At 42.0% G+C, this 12,401-nt stretch overlaps 1 protein-coding gene across 3 annotated transcripts in view; it reads left to right on the top strand.

Annotated features, from left to right (window-relative positions):
• LOC126106398 (G patch domain-containing protein 2) overlaps positions 1–12,401 on the top strand; it is a 173,830-nt gene that overhangs the window by 95,330 nt on the left and 66,099 nt on the right. The window lies entirely within an intron of this gene.

Genomic DNA, 12,401 nt, shown 5'->3' with positions numbered 1-12,401 from the left:
AATTTTCTAATCAACATTTCTGTACTGACTAGTTCCATGGCTCGCATGGTTTTGTCGAAACTGCTTAATAAATAAATGCTCGTACATATGCGAAATGATGCGATATCGTTTCAATAGACGATCGGCTTTCAATCACTGGAATCGTTCACGACCTTAAAGTATATGGAAATTTCTGGAACTAGCTATTTAAGATGGAATGAACTCATACATTTAACTGTGGGGGCAGGTAGGTGCCACACCTCGATATATTGAAAGTATTTTAGGGAACTTGAACTGACGCACCAAAGAGGTCCCTGAAAAGTGTTGCCTTCGGCCCATTCTTGTGTACTGTTAGTCGTTGTGGGACACATTGACGGGAGAAGTTGGGAAAGATTTAAAGATGAGATGGACGATTTGTCCCTGGTTTGCTTAGTGCACGTGTGTGCGTCACAGAGATACTCGAGGAACTGTAGTTGGAGAGGTTAAAACAAGACGTCGTTCCCCCCAGAAATCCGACAACGCACGTTCTGACACAATCCATGAAAGATTCTACATCCTCAAGCTCAAATGCATCCGGACAGCTATTAGTGGACATTAATATGGCGTGTGTCCACCCTTCGCCTATATGGCTCCTTAAATGCTGGCGATGATTGTGGAGGAACGGCTGTCCACTCGTCCTCAAGAGGTATGGTAGTGATGCTTGACTCTTGGATCTGCAGCAAAGTCGATGCCCTGACTGATCCCAAAGGTGTTCCATGGGGTTCAGGTACGGTTCTGGGTGGGCCTCCATTTCAGGAAAGTTGTTGTCCATAACCCATTATTGCCTCACTTATACTGCTTTATGACAGGTTGCATTGTTATGCGCGACAGTCAGTCATTGTCTCCGAACTTTTACTTTATTGTACACAGTACATAACGCCGTAAAAAGTGGTCATATGCTTCCGCATTTAACGTTTTCGTAAGCGCAGTGAGGGGACCTACATCCTAACCACGAGAAACACTCCCTTATCGTAACACCACCTCCTGCATACTTCACTCTTCCCACCACCTATAATGCCACATAATGGTCTCTAGAATTCGTCAAACCGAGACCCTTCCATTGAGCTGCAGCAGCGTATGGCGTAATTAATTACTCGAAATCACTCGTTTCCAGTCATCCAACCGAGCGAAGTAGCGCAGTGGTTAGCCCACTGGATTCAGATTCGCGAGGACTACAGTTCAAACGCGCGTCTAGCTATCCTGATTTGTGTTTTCCGTGATTTCCCTAAATCGCGTAGGGCAAATACTGGGATGGTTCCTTTAAAAGAGCACGACCGACATCCTTCCCTAATCCGATGGAACCGATGACCTCGCTATTTGGTCCTCTCCACCACATGTGTCCAATGGCGTCGTTCTTTACACCACATGAAGCTTTGGCTACAAAAATGCTACTCGACCATGTGCGCCATTGTTAATAATTCCGTACGCACAGTCATTGTGCCAGCTACACTGCCGGTGCGATTTTTCACAGTGTGCCTCACCAGTGCTCGAGGGTAGTTATTCGTCAGTACATGAGATCTGCTTGGTCTTGGTTTAGCCACGCTTGTTCGTTCGCGTTATCAGTTAGCGATCACATGAGGTACAGTCAACTTGGGCAGCTTTAGAAGGTTAGATATCCCTGACGCATGTTTCACTCACCGTCAGCAGTCCACTTTCGGAGTCACTGAGCTCTCCTGATCGATCCATTTGCTGTCACTGCTTTCCCACAGACGACACGTGCCACCGATGTGGAACACAGTTGTCTCGTTACAACATATTGTAGTTAGGCGTGTTTTATTTGATGACCTGATTGTAGACCTTGTTTTATTTGATGACCTGATTGTAGACCTGGGTGTCCCAGAGGACATGCCCTCTGTTTCAACTGTTTATGAGACGAACGTGGTTCTTGCTTTTAAAATTTTGTCAGACATCAGAACTTGTTCCAGGTATGTTGGATGTGAGCCCCTGTTGCTGCTAAATAACCACCCAGCGACAGTTGTCAGTCGCATTTTAACTGTGTTCTTCCTGGTCTATTGTATGTCAGACTGTTATGGTTGGTTTTTTATAGCTATCACAATGTCAGGGTTGTGTTTTCAGTATTTTTGTGAGGATACAATTTGGTTTTAAAATGTGTTATTTTTGCCGAGTCGTATCTTAGGAGTCCCTGGCTTGTCACCTCCATAGGTCCGAGGCATTTTGCTCTGATTGTTGCCAGCATCATATTTAAAGTACCAGGGAGGCAGGTTGCTAGCCTTACTTTCCCCGGATCCCATTGCGTTTTACCCCTAACGGTTGAGGGACTAACCGGTGGATTTGGTAGTCTTTGCCGTCTGATCACAAAGGTGACCACGACTCAGAATATGTCCGAGATGCCCAGCCTTATTCCAAAGTAACTTGTATCCTGACTGTCAGGACCACTTACTTGGCCACTCATATGTTGCCCGTGGTTCATGAAGTAGGACATGACTACAGGAACCCACACCACGAACCACAATGATTTTGAAGTAATAGGCTTCACATCAGAAGAGGCATCGATGTTAGCACTGAATAGGGGATTATGGAGGAATTTTATATGGGGGACTATGCTCCAGACTGAACGCTGAAAGGCATAATCAGTCTTAGATGATGATGATGATGATGATGATGATGATGATGATGATGATGATGATGATGTGTTATTTTTAATAGCTTTTCGCCACCTTCGTCTGTATTTCAAGCAAGGGTGTTGATGACCTTGCCGATTAGCACCCAAAACCAGTAATCATGATCTCCATCCAGACGACACAGTACCGCCCCCCTCCTCTTATTGTGGCGTGTCGTGAAATCTAGTGTGACGTACCTCATTACACAGGTGTGTCCGGATACATTTGGTCAGGTAGTGTACGTCTCACATAATGACCGCGACGCCAAAATGAGACACATTCTGACTCCTACTGAGGGGTGCCGACAATCTTTCTTCCTGCATATCATCGTCGAATGGAACGCAGAAGAGGTGAATGAGGATGTGTCTAGTACAAATGTAGATGTGGTGGAAAAGGTGCAGGTTGGCTGTAGAATGATGGGTATTATATCAGTAGCGATGATAAAAGGTGCGTAGTTAATTTGCACTCTGTTTGTCTGCTGTGAGATTTACTATCTTCACCCCCTTTCTCTGCCTGAAACCGAAGTTATGTTCCACAAACCAACGCACTTCTGGGATTTCCGTCAGTGTTAGAAGGTTCTTGTTAGCGGGTGGCCCGTATTAGTGTCAGGAGAAGCCAACCTTTTAACTGTATAGAGGAATTCCTTTGCGGCGCAGGTAGAGGGATGCACCGGTTGTGTTCCCTGCTGGACAATGGGTGCCAGGAACAGGGACTGCCTTGTCTCTTTTTGGCGCGTATCACAAAAGACGCGAGCCCTCTGGTATGCCCCAGCCATTCTTGTTTGTGCGGCACAGCAGTAAGATTGTACGCAGGTATTCAAGTTTTTACAAACACGGTATCTAAAGTAAAATTACTTGAAACGACTTCCAGTCCATTCCAAATTATGCCGCCAGGAGTCAGACAAGGAGACATTTTGTAACTGCTATTATTCAGTTGTGTGCTGGAAAAAGTTGTAAGAGCGTGTAAAAGAGAGGAAGAAAAACAAAGTTAATGACTACATAAAGCTGTGTAGATCGATGGAACAATAAATTATTCGGCATCGCATCGGATGATCTCGTAATTATAGATGCAGTCTGACAGACAGCAGAGTAAAGACTATAACTTGTGAAGGAAACAGCTGAAAAGCGAGGTCTACAGATGTCGTTTGAAAAGAAGATACACGCGAAAATGAAAGTAACTCACCAAGAATTTTAAACACAATGTGTGCCAACATCAAGAGAGCTGATAACTGTAAATACCAGGGTGAAATATAAACATAAAATCTTGTATTTGGTTCAGTTCTTTGATCAGCATCGATCGTAAAACAAAATGAGACCTCTGCCTCCTGATATGTAAAGGAGGGATTTTCATGAAGAGAAAATTGTAAAACTTGCTAAGAAGTCAACCCTCTGATGACGGGCTCAGGCCCAAAACTAAATAAAATCATTTCAAAAACAACTTTGGGCTGGTTGCAGTATTTCCTGCAGTGTAATTTACGGAAGCAGGTGCTCTGTTCTCGAACCAAAGTGGATAAATGAATAAACATAAAAAGTGAAAACATAGCAGTTAAAATCAGAACTGAAAAAAAGTATACGTCAAAGCGAGAAGTGTGTACAACAAAATAATGTGCTATTGAAGATGTTAAATTAAGACACCATAATACACTTGCAAAATCAGATTCTTGTAAGGGTCGGAAACAGTACTTTTATCTGATTGCAAAATAAGGAAATATATTCATTCTGTCCTAAAATTACAGATGGGATCAGTAAGAGACATGTTACACCATATGGACGTGCAGAGGCAATGAGGAAAGACAGATTAACAAAGAAGATCCAAAGCAAGAAGGGGGGGGGGGGGGGAGACAAGAGAAGAAAGTGCTTAAAAGAAATACGGATTGAACAAGAGACCTTACTTAACAGACAAATTCAGCCTAGAAGTCAACAAATCCATTAGTTTTCACAAAGATAAAACAAACAGAAAACCAATAAGGCTTCTTCGCGATTCATAACTCATTTAGTTCTTTAAACGTCAGACAGCTACAGAATTATTCTACGTCACGCTTCGATAGTGCCACAACTGTTGAATGGGTGGTGCTTTCAGCAATGAGACAAAGAGCACAGTCACCACGTAGTGTTCAATATGGCGCCGATAGGTAACGATGAAGGTTTGTTCGTACACCACCGATAGTCTGTGTTGCCAGAGGACATCCTGTGCTTCCATGATTGCTTTGTTACGTGATAATTGCATAAATAGAGTTCGTTTTGTTCCTGTTATGAACATTAATCGTAAAAATCATTCATCGATGCAGAATTTTTCAAGGAAGCGGGCGATAATACTGTCAGTGTAAGTGTGCCTTCTTCATTAGAGAATATAAACATTCAGGGAATACGACTAATTTAAGAGAACACTTTAAAAGAAAGCATGGTGAAAAACTATAGTGTCTTTTGTTTTATATACCTGCCCAAAACAATAGGGTTTATCGATATATTGACAGTTCTAATTACTACTATCGCTACTGTCTGATGTTTAAATTATGGATGTTTAAAGGCACCTATAAACAAGAATACTTTTTTACAGGTGCTCCTTTGTCTAGCCGCGGATTTGTCAAACAAGCCCGTACACGCACAAAGTTTGTTAGTTTAACCTCACTTTGAAGCATACGCTGTTGATGTTCGTGAGTGTTTTAACAGTAGTGAGGGCAGCCCCAACTGGAGACAAAGCAGTCCTGTTGTTTGGCGCTGTGTTTCAAGAAGAAAAAGAAGAAAGTAATATGCTTATTCAGGAAATGGCATAAAGTGATATTTACCCATGAAAATCTGTTAAATGAAATGTTACCCCCAGGGCCAGATGATTACATCAACTTTCATCAAAATGACATTGAAATCTATAAAAACTTGATAAAGACTCTCGTGAAGGAGCAAACTTATGTTAGATTCGCTACGAGTGGGTCAACAAAACCGTACACGTATTAAGAAAGCTTGTCAATTTAACCGTATGTTTGAAGCAGACGCTTCTCGTATAGGGTGTTTTATGGGACCAGCGGGAATAGCTACAAATGCAGATAAATTTTTGTGACATTGACTCTGGCACTGTGTTTGAAAAAGAAGAAGAAGAAGAAGAAGAAGAAGAAGACGCTTGGCCAGGTAGTTGTAGAGAGATATGCACATGAAAATCTGTTAATGGAAACGTTACACTCAGAATCTGATGATTACATCAACTTTCTGCGGATGGATAGTTTAATAACTTGTATAGAGTTATTTCGCCCTCACATTGAAAAAGAAGACGCAAGTATGCGAAAATTCATTCTCTACTTCTTGGTCCTCTTATGACAGTTCATTAAAATGTAACAGCCTGGAAATATATAGCCCACATCGTCCGTAGACGAACCAGAGAAGTTCGATATCTTTTATTTCGTTGCAATCACCCTTATGTCATGCGTAAAATATTTTGTTCATAACCTCTTCTTGCGTAATGTATGGCCGGGAAAGATGTGATACTTCGACCATTTTGGTAATTGTCAGCTCTATTTTGATACCGGGAAAGATGTGATACTTCGACCATTTTGGTAATTGTCAGCTCTATTTTGTTTTTATCCTTGATCCTAGTTTCCATAGTTGTAGAAACTCACCATACAGTTAGCTAAATTGTAATAAAACAATTTTTCACTATATATATGCTCCGAAACATCGACACAAACAACGCCCGCTATCTTGTTAGACTTTCCGTCAATCAAAATTAATGGCAAACATGTTAAACACAATTTATGCTTGACACATACGTCAAACACACATTCAAAAAGCATAGCGATGGTAGGCAATGAAACCGTCGTAACTCCATTTGTTAAATTTTACAAGAGAAGCAAAAACTGTTTCTTAAAAAATATGTAAAATGATACAGATGATGTTGCCATATGTGAAACTAGATCAGATCAGAGAAATCCGTGTACTTTCAAATCTGTCATTGATAATGGATTTACTGGTTACTGGACGTAAGAGGTTTGCACAGGCAGATGGAGGTAAGAGGTGTTTCATTGCCTACCATCCGATAGTTAAGTTCGACAACATGTGTGATCTTTTGCGGTTCCCTTACGTAACACTATATTGATTGTAAAGACACGCAAGTGGCGTCCAATAGAAGGACTTGCAACCAGGCTGGTCAATAATGCCTTACCACGATTTCCAACAAAACTGTTTTAGGCACAAGTGCCCTCAAAAGAAGCGTGGGTGCTAAATTTCTGTTATTGTTCTGTAGTGATCAGTAGCACAACTTTCGTACAAGTGTTAACACTTGATATTCTTTTGTTCATAAAATTGCATCTATGCATCACTGTCACGTTTGACAGATCAGGCGTCGTGACAGCCGCAGTGCGTAGCGATGGTTACCTTACAGATATGCTGCTGGTAGACAGCAAAAAATGACGTAGGCGCGGCTGCACGCCAGCGAGCACGTGGCGCTCGAGACAGACGTGCCATGAAGTGTGGGCCTCCACCATTCGACTCGACGGAAAGCCCGCCTTCTTGACTGCACTAACTGTCGCCGCTACTCATTCTCGCGAGTGTCCGTCAAGGTTTCCCGGAAATGGATGCAGATCATTTACTTCTCTGTGTAGCAGAGCCGAGAAATTATTTGAGAATGGATGCACAGAAATTTCACTTTTACCTTTCAGGTAGCCTCTGATATTTGCCAACAAGATACTAAGTTAATAAATGCATTTCTGCTGAAGATGGCCTCACAGTTAGGTCAAGATTTTGAGCAACAGGTAAAAGCTGCTCCATTTCGCAATATAGTAGCCTACTCGCGTACCGCTATGTACTATTTGACGCATTGTTCCAGAAAAGCAGGGGCTGTGGGCAAGGGGGTCGAGGGGGGCGGGGGCTATAGCGCATCCCCCCCTCCCCCCCATGGAGTATCATAGGACACTGGATAAAATAACTTCAGAAATCAGCCAATATATAACTTCAACAGATTGTATCATTTTTTAATATAATTATGTTGCAATATAGGTTGCAATGTATTTCAAACATATTTTAAACAAAGAATAAGAGCGGCAATCTTAGCATAAATATCATTTAACTTACAATGGGCGTCTTATTATTTATTAATACACATTGGATGTATATTAATGTACGAGTACCACTTACAATAATCAAGGAAGCTAAATATGCTAGGTATGCCTTATCAACACTTAAATTTCTGGCCCCAGACAGAAACTTCAAATCGTCAGACATCTTGGTCAAATCGCATATCTTCCCAGGCACACACATTCTGTAGACACTTATTTGACAATTACCAAAAACTAGTTTGAGCAACACCAAATTTTACCAGTTTGTCGGTGGAAGACCCCAACTCTCTCGCCGAAAAATTCCCTCCCCCTCAAACCCCCCCCCCCCCCCCCCCCCCCCCCCCCCCCTCTCTCTCTCTCTCTCTCTCTCTCTCTCTCTCTCTCTCTCTCTCTCTCCCTCCCTCCCTCCCCCCCCCCCCCAACCCCACCCCGTCATTTGCCCGCCCCTTCACCGACTTCTAGAATCGCCTCTGCAGAAAAGCATGTGACGCAATATATAAATAACTTAAGAACGAATTTATAAAGGTTAAATTATGCTTCAAACCGTGTATTTCGGATTGTGTAGTTAGATGCAAGAAGAATTTCTTATTTTAAGTACACCTAGTACGAATAGCAGCGATCCGACGCATGCGTTATCGCCTGCAATGGTTCGCTCGCCTCGACATTCCACACACGAGCGATTTGCCAAGCGATTTCAATCAGTATTATGAAAGTCGCTGTATTGAGAAGTTCTGCTATGGAAAATGAACTGCTATGTTTAGCAACAGTTGCAGCTGATTTGTGTATCTCCACGAAGACATATAAAACATAACGTAAGATAAACGAGTTTTATAATTAAACTTGTTTTGAAATGATTTTCTTGAGAACTTTGGGTCACTTTACAGAGAACATTACATTTTCTGCTGACGCCAACTGGAGTGTGTACACCATTTCAGTGTGCCAGTAAAATTCGTTTTACGTTTATTACTCTTTTTTTTTTCGTTATTCTTATAATGAAAGTGCAAGTACGTACACGATGTGTAAGGAGAGACGTTTTGAGTAGCAGCACTACTGATTACCGTAACTCTTGTTATAAATTGTTTTAAGGGCAGGACAACATACTGTGTCTGTGAAGTCTTCGGGCCACTCAGATAGATGTGCACCTATTCCATATGTTCGTACCTTCAACACGGTGTCAAATGCCAGAAAAGTGGAATCTGCCTGTTGCCTTTGCCCTTCATCCGTAGTTTGCAGTACATTTTATGATAAAAGGGCAAGTTGAGTTTAGCACGAGCGATGCTTTCTAAAACAGTGCTGATTCGTGTACGTAAGCTTCTTTATATATTCGAACTAAGAATTTGTTAAAGGATTATGCAGCCGCAGACAGTCGTTAGGGATATTGGTCTGTGACTTTGCGGGTCCGTTCTCTTACCCTTTGTACCCTTTTGCACTTGCCTCCACATTCCCCCCCCCCCCCCCCCCCAGTCCCTTGGGACTGTGTGCTGGGCGTGAGGTCCATGATAAATGCAAGCTAGGTACAGAGCCAGTGCCGTGGTGTACTCTTCGTAAAATCGAACTGGAATTCCACTCGCTTCTAGTGAACTATTCCTTCCGTTGTCAAAACTTATTCATCGAAATGGTTCAAATGGCTCTGAGCGCTATGGGACTCAACTTCTGAGGTCATTAGTCCCCTAGAACTTAGAACTAGTTAAACCTAACTAACCTAAAGACATCACACACATCCATGCCCGAGGCAGCATTCGAACCTGCGACCGTCTCGCGGTTCCAGACTGCAGCGCCTAGAACCGCACGGCAACTTCGGCCGGCACTTATTCATCGGTTAACTTCTCTAACTCTGCCAGAATCACCGGTTTAGTTATCCCGTGTTTATTCTCCGGTTGGGCGTTATTGCGTGTTCGTACAATGCGTTTTCCGCGCTATTCCGCGAATAGCACTTAGCAGCTGTCAACCAGGGGCCGCACAACTAGCCCTTAGTAGTGTAGCGATCTGGCAATAATTTTCTGTCAAAATTTCATTTTCGTAAATACACCGAGAAGTGTATAATTATAACAATGCTGATAATTCGCGCACCCAATCAACCACAAAATGGCGACTTGCATTCACCCGTTCGAGTTTACTTGGCTCAGCTCGTATAGTCCCGCCCCGTTTTGTCTCTGGGAAAGTGTCTTTATTTCTAAATGCGACGGGGATTCTCCCGACAGAGACATCATCTACACTATGCACACAGCACACATCCAAAGATCATCATATAATTCGTTCAGAAATCAACTCGAGAGTGTGTTAAAAAAATGTTGAAAAACCAACAGAGATGCGTTTGAAAACAATATGAATAATCAGCTTTGTGATACAAGGGTGTTTTTTTTTCTTCAAGAATATGAATTTGGCGCCTCCTGAAATTGCCTTTCGGAGCCAGATACCCAGTTTTACCCCCCACCCCTCCGCCCAGATTCGGCGTGAACCATGCATAATAAATACAGAACAAGTCGTAACCTTCACGCCCTCCCAATGGGACAGCCTGGTCGACGTCATAGAATCGTGGGTGTGGGAGGAGGCCCGGTCGGGTAGGAGAGAGAAGCAGCTTCCTGGTGACATATTTGTCAGGAAAAAAATGAAATCACAGCTCCAAGCCCAGAAATGAACACACACTAGGCAACCACCAGGCGTAGCGGAGACTCACTATAACCACCGGCCAGTCACTTCGGCCGTTCGCCTTCCATTCCTCTCACTGTCCCTCTCTCTATTCTTTCATCTTTCTCTTAAAAAAACCAGCACACAAGTCATGTAGAACAAACACCCGCCATGTCATCCCTTAGTATCACCACATCATTTAAGAAGGCGAAGCGCATAAAGTGCTAGAACTTCGTTCACAGAAGAGGGTCCATCCCTCAGCCACGTGTGAAGTGAAGTGAACCTTATTGCCACACACCGCTGCTAACAAGTCAGGATGCCATATCGCATGCAATCCATCAGATTGCCAGAGATTTCCATGCGATCAGCGAATGATCTTTGCAGTTGTCCTCACACATGCAATCTTCGAAACGATCGGCGGGCTGTGCGACGGATCGTGTATGGAGCCGTTTACAACGCAGTAAAGGCAAAACATCATCCACAGAAAAAAATGCATGGGTTGCTATTTTAATCTTCTACTTTCTATTACATATACATGAACCTTACTGGTGGCAGAGATCAATGTCCATATACTGGAAACAAGGTTAAAACATTTTTGGGTTTTCACGCTTCTTGTAAGACAGATAACAATCAATTCATTCGAGGGAAATAGCCTGCTAAACGTGACTTGTACGCGACTATGAACTTTTATATATTAAAAAAAAATTAAAAAAAAACCTCCGGTAACTATAACCGATCAAAATTCCAGTGGTTTCGTAGCCGATCAAGATTCCAAAAGTCTCGTCGATCTGTGTGTGGTCAGATTCTACAAAATATTATTCGTTGTTGGGACAATGACTTCCTCGTTTAATAGCAATTTCAAATAAGTTGCGATTTCATTTCAGGAACCTGCTGCAAGGACATGCAAAAGTGTTTTTTGACAGTCGCATGGAGGGCAAATGGTAGTTCATAATGTCGTGATCAGCTGCCGCCGACATTGCGTTACAATAATTTGTTTTCCATATATATTTCTCATTTCGGTATCTGTTGTATCATATGCTGCTGTATTTTCAACTGTGGCTTGATTTATAACCCTATTCTTAGAATAAACATGTCCTGTCTCCACAATACAGGAAAGCACTCCACTTTCTGAATTAATTGTTGCTTATTTTTGCTGGGTGACAATATTACTTGTACCTGTATTGAAATCACTAGATTAACACAAATTTGAGAAAAACTTACAGCAGCTGTAAATGCCTTTGAGGAGTATGGTTGAGGCACCTGCAAATATAATGTTGCTGTAAACAAATCTTCCACGGAACTAGGGCAGTTGTCAAGCAGATACGTTTTCAGTTTGTGATTGAAGTTAAAATTATCTATTAAATTCTTTACATAACTGGATAGTTGGTCAAAGATTCTTTTTGTAGCTGAATACATTTCTTATTTATTATTATATTTATGGATGTTACTGTTTTTTTTCTAAATTGTGGTTGATTGTTGGCAATGGATTCAGAAGGGAATAAAGTACTGTGCAGCTGCTGTCAGTCTGCTCAACTGTTTAAAGTGCTGTTTGCAAGAGATTCTGGAGTGGACACTACATATCATCACAACAAACTTCTCTCAAACACTTTCTTCCTCAGTGACGAGTAAACCCACACTATGATGCCGCAACAAATGTGCAAATGAAGAAGGAAAAGTGAGAGAATTTTTCTACACAAACAAAATGTTTTCTATATGTACAAAATCTTACATTACCCATACCACAGATTATACAGAGCTCCAGCATTGAAGTTGAGCTCAGAGTCCACTGCATCCATCAGACTGACCTCACAGTGATTACTGCATCCTAAATAATTTCAGCCACTCACTGTTATGGTTAATTCAGCAAGTTCACAGGGATGTCTTCCTTGTTGTAAAATAGCAACTACTACACCTGTTGTTATCACATAATTCATGTGTCTTACTACCTTATTTTTAAGTTATAAATCCATTTGGGTAACATGTTGAACTGTTGTAAGACAGCTGCCATGATATTTAAACTTACTCAGTGGCAATTATTCAGTCAATAGTGTGACTACGTTTGGTGGCTGTATTGCAAAGGATTTTATTTGTGT

The sequence above is a fragment of the Schistocerca cancellata genome, chromosome 10 (assembly GCF_023864275.1).
Source record: "Schistocerca cancellata isolate TAMUIC-IGC-003103 chromosome 10, iqSchCanc2.1, whole genome shotgun sequence".
NCBI lineage: Eukaryota > Metazoa > Arthropoda > Insecta > Orthoptera > Acrididae > Schistocerca > Schistocerca cancellata.
The sequence above is the reverse complement of the archived record's forward strand: the minus strand, read 5'-3'. Positions and strand labels throughout refer to the sequence as shown.